Source organism: Cyprinus carpio, unplaced genomic scaffold, assembly GCF_018340385.1.
Source record: "Cyprinus carpio isolate SPL01 unplaced genomic scaffold, ASM1834038v1 S000006815, whole genome shotgun sequence".
NCBI classification, from domain to species: Eukaryota; Metazoa; Chordata; class Actinopteri; order Cypriniformes; family Cyprinidae; genus Cyprinus; species Cyprinus carpio.
In genome coordinates this window covers 397,723-402,484 of record NW_024879399.1, presented here as the reverse complement: position 1 = coordinate 402,484, position 4,762 = coordinate 397,723, and the positions used below count along the sequence as shown (strand labels likewise).

At 40.1% G+C, this 4,762-nt stretch overlaps 1 pseudogene; it reads right to left on the bottom strand.

The window, feature by feature from the left end:
* Window positions 1-298: 298 nt before the first annotated feature.
* LOC122144988 lies at window positions 299-4,325 on the bottom strand (annotated as a pseudogene).
* Window positions 4,326-4,762: the final 437 nt, after the last annotated feature.

Here is a 4,762-nt window from a genome sequence, read left to right as displayed (position 1 = left end):
GGAACGAGACACTGCGTCCTCTAGCTCCCTGCCATGCTTCGGACGCAAGCTTCAGACGAAGAAGTGAATGACGTGTTTTCCCGGTGCCTGTTTATAGTTGCGCCGGTAGAGACATCAGAGGCTGTTGCCGGCCAACTTGTTGGTGTTTTTGATGTATGCTTCAGACACGGGTCACGACGAGGTGTTTCCCATAGCGACCCCTAGAGGACGCAGTGACTCGTTCCCTACTCAGGGAACCATGGTTACATTCGTAACCGAGAAGTTTTTCTTTTTCCTCCTCAGTGTGGGTAGGCAGCAGGTAGCAATGTGGCAGTTTGGCTTTTTTTTTTTTTTTAGTTTTCTTATATGCACCAGCTCTCATTGGTATTTCCATCAGTAGCCGTGGCTATTGTGCTGTAGAGATCATCTGTGTAGGGATATAAGGGTCTATATCACCGGGTGGAGAGGAGAGCAGGTGTGAAGGATGGGTTTCATTCGTCTGGGTCTGAGGGTAGATGTCCAAACTGCCTGAAGACACTGGAAATGTTATTAAAAGAGAATCAGAGATGGCAAATGGTTTTATACCAGTATCATCTGAATATGGCTCGATTAAGCACAAGGTCTGAGAGGGTCTGTACCTGGCTCTGGTGAAGTGGGCTGCAGATGTAAAGACTCCTCTTCAATGGGAGTTTCAGCATGATCCTCAGGATCTGAGGTGAGAATCTGACGAAGAGGAAAATGATAGAGCATTTAAAAGAGTTGCTGTAGATTCACATGCTGTTTTACCTGAAGATTGAAGAGTTGTCTTGAATTCCTCAAATACTGTTTTGCTTTGAATTGCTGTAATGAATAGATTAAAGATAGATAAATAGATTAAAGATAGATATATTCCTTTTTGTCTATTGAGCATTTTTTCACTTTGTGTGGAATATATTTTGTAGCAGATTATTTACTTACATGTGCACATGGCAAAGGTTGGTTAAGGGTAAATTCAATTCTTAATTTATTTTTCAGGATAAGCTGAATGTCATATTCATATGAATATGCCAAAGCCTGTGGAACATGTAAATCTTTCTTCTATATAAAAGCAGTTATATAGCACTTGATCTTAAAATTATGTGCATGTAATCATGTCAGTGTGCTGAGTTTGCATTTGGTTCATGCCTGTCGAACAGCTGTAAGGTTAGTCAGTGTGTCCCAATGCTGTTGCTGTCTGCGATGACCATAGCCTGGGACAGGAGACCGGAGGAGGGGGGTAAGAGTTCAGGTCTGCTTTGCTGTACACTAAAACACACATTATTACAGCAGAATTTTGGCTAAGTCCACACTATATTTCTGAAATGAAGAAAAAAACTAGGTCTGTCCAATAAATTTAAAAATCACTGTTCTATATGGTTTTCCTAGAGCATTGCTAGAAGTTTTTCAAGTCCGAAATGTTCACCCAATAAAAGTGATGCTTGTCTTGATGCACCACTTATTAATACTTAGACCTCTAATAAAGAACTTACTGTGGCATGGTAGCTGTGTCATTGTTGCCATGAAGAGGCTTGGACCAATGTGACTCTGAAGCTGCTGCACTATTGGCTGCTGAGGTGAGGTGTGAAGCTGCTGTTGAAACGAGATTGGCTGAAGGGTAGTAAAACCTCCCACTACATTGTTGATGACTGTCTGTGGTTGAGAGGACGTCAGCCTACAATAAAAGACATCTGTTAGCATTAATTAACACTGTGTTGATGTTAAACTGTTAATGCAGATCATTGTACCTATGAAAAGTGAGGAGTCCCCCAGACTCATTACACTTGGCAGGGAGGCCATGATCAGTCCTGGAGGGGCAGAAGAGGATACTGACGCTCCATGCAGGGAAGTGAGAGTACTGACAGGAGGTAAGGAGCCACCGCCAGAAGCCTAAGAGAGAAAATGGAAACTTTGCATGTTTCAGCTTCCATTTGCCCTTAAATGGATAGCAAAGGGGAAAACATAAAAATGATGTCATCATTTAATGAAGATTTAAAAGTCTGTGTTTTTGTCCTACAATGAAATTCGGTGGAGTCAAGTATTGTTTTGGACCACACTTACTTACACTGTATGGACAAAAACAGTGAAATATCCTCTTTTGTGTTTCGCAGAACAAAGAGAGTCATAAATGTTTAAAAAATAAAAATGAGGGGAAAAAATGAAATGGTGTTTTTAAATGTGAAAAACTGCCACTAGGTGGAGTTAAGTCAGTGTCTTATCGAGTGAGTCATTGAATCATTCGATTTGTACAAAATAACTAATTCATTTTGGAACGAAGCAAGTGGCTGCTTTCATGAATGGGTTATTGAATCATTCACTCAAGCGAGTCATTCAAAACAACGTTGTGTGTTGCTCGGGGGACGCCCGATGATCCGCTATATATATTTTCATTGGTTAAATACAGACAGACAATACAGTATTTACCCTGATAGCAGATGTACGTCACAGAGACGTCTATTTGACGTCTGCATTTACATCCACAAGACATATTTTTAGAGTGATTGCTCATCTGCAATACATCTAGGATGTTTCCTACCAGATGTCAAATAGACATTTAGAAGATGTCTTTAAGATGTTTTTGATTTAGAATGTATATAAAACAAACATCTTAAAGACATCTATCCGAAGTTTGTACACATCAGATGCTTTCCAGATGAAGTGATCTTTAACAGACATCTTGCAGACGTACGTGTGCTATCTGGGTACAATGTAAGTCACTTAATATCTCTTCTGTGTTCATACTTAATTTCCGATCTGCTTGCCGTTATTGTGAGATGAAAGCAAAAAAAAAAAAAAAAAAAGGCTAAAACCAGACCGATCTCGCTAAGCGGGTTTTAGCTGGTCTCTCAGCTTGACAAGCTGAAGAAGTGGCCAAAACCCCTCTGAAACCAGCCTGGTCATAGCTGGTCAGCAGGCTGGTTTCAGAAGGGTTTTGGCCACTTCTTTAGCTTGTCAAGCTGGGAGGGACCCAGCTAAAACCAGCTTAGCCCAGTCTGGGAGACAGCTAAATCCAGCTACTTCCAGCTTAAACCAGCTGTTTTTTTTTCAGCAGGCAGTGATAACTTCAGTCACTAACTGTTCCCTTAATCTCACTGCTTTATGGTGGTATGTGTAAAATAGTGTATATGAATCTCACTGGTTTGTGATGGTGTGTGTATCCAGGAGTGTATGACTGGGTTCTAGGTGGACTGGACTGGCTAGACGACCTCTGTCTTCACCACTGGAGCTTCTCACTGTGCCCAGACTCTCACACACAACTGGCTGACTGTACTTCAGAACTTTAGGATATCAACAAAGAGAAAGGTGGGTAAAACGGGTCAGATTTAGGGAGAAATCTAGGGAAACAAATTAAAAATCAACCCACTGGTCATTAAAAATGTTATTTTATATGCAACAGAATATCCCCCCCCAGTCAACAGATGGGACAGGTATGGGCCTGATTGACGTCGTACCTGGTGAAGTACTGGATGGTAGCGTCTGGCCTGTCAAAGGAGCTGACTGGCTGCTGTAGGGCACGTCCAGTGCCAGTTTGTGGCGAAATGCCTCCTCTTTACGCCGATTCGCGAACCAATTATATACACGAACCTCTGTGACCAAATTAGAGCCCAGGCCAGCCAGCTGAGATGGAGAAACTCCCCTCTGAAGACACTACCGCTCTAAAACACATATGTAAATGCAACAGTTATTACCCACTTCGCACCTACATTTTGGGTTATGGTAACCAGTTCACACTCGTTACCTGTTGCACTCCTCCACCAGTCCCTCCCTTTCCCTCCTTACTGGGGTTTTTCTGTCGTTCATAGGCCTGGAACAGGATTTGTTGGGACGCTGGGCCCCATTTGAATCGATTTCTTCGTCCTTTTCTCACATCATCCACAGATTCCTCTCCTGACACGACACCTCGACTGGCATTGGTGAACCTCTGCATGATCGGGGTGTAAGAATAGTCTATTTTAATGTTTTAATTCTTAAAGATGCATAAAAACAGAATTTTATGTAAAGAGAAATAAGAAATGGTCATACTCACGTTGGCTGATCTCTGCCTGTTCTTGAACGTACCAGCTGTACAGAGCGCTTTTTGATTCTTCATGGGTGTGCCCTTGTTGAGGTGTTGGGATAGATGGGATTGATTGAGGCCGGTGGACTCCACCACCTCTCTCTGGGGTAGGTTGTGCTGCTGCATGTAGGTCTTTATCATTTTAGCCACATGCCATGGATCCTCTCTAACACATACCAACACATTAAGACATAAATACATGATAATAGGCATTTCTGAATATTTCCTAACAAGTTCTTATGAAATGCATGAAGAACATGATATGTATTATTGGATATGTATCAGAAACTGGTGCCATTTGTGGCTGAGAATTTTAAGAATTTTATTTTTATTAATTATTATAAAGAGTCATATTTTTTGCCATGATTTTTAAACCCTCAATATGTGGTTATGGCCTTGCAAATTATGCTACATTTATTTCATATTATATTCTTATTTTTTCAATTAATATTATATACACTAGTCAAAAGTTTGTGGTAAGTTTTTTTCTTGTTAATATTATTATTAATTAATAATTTATTAATTTTAATAAAATGTATCATTTTATTCAGCAAGGATGCATTAAATTGGTAAAACGTGATGGTAATTATAATTTATAAGTGTTGCAAAGATGACTATTTAAAATAAATGCTGTTCTTCTGAAAATTTATATTAATTAAAAATCTAGGAAAAAAAATGGATCCACAAAAATATAATTGATTTGATTTGCAA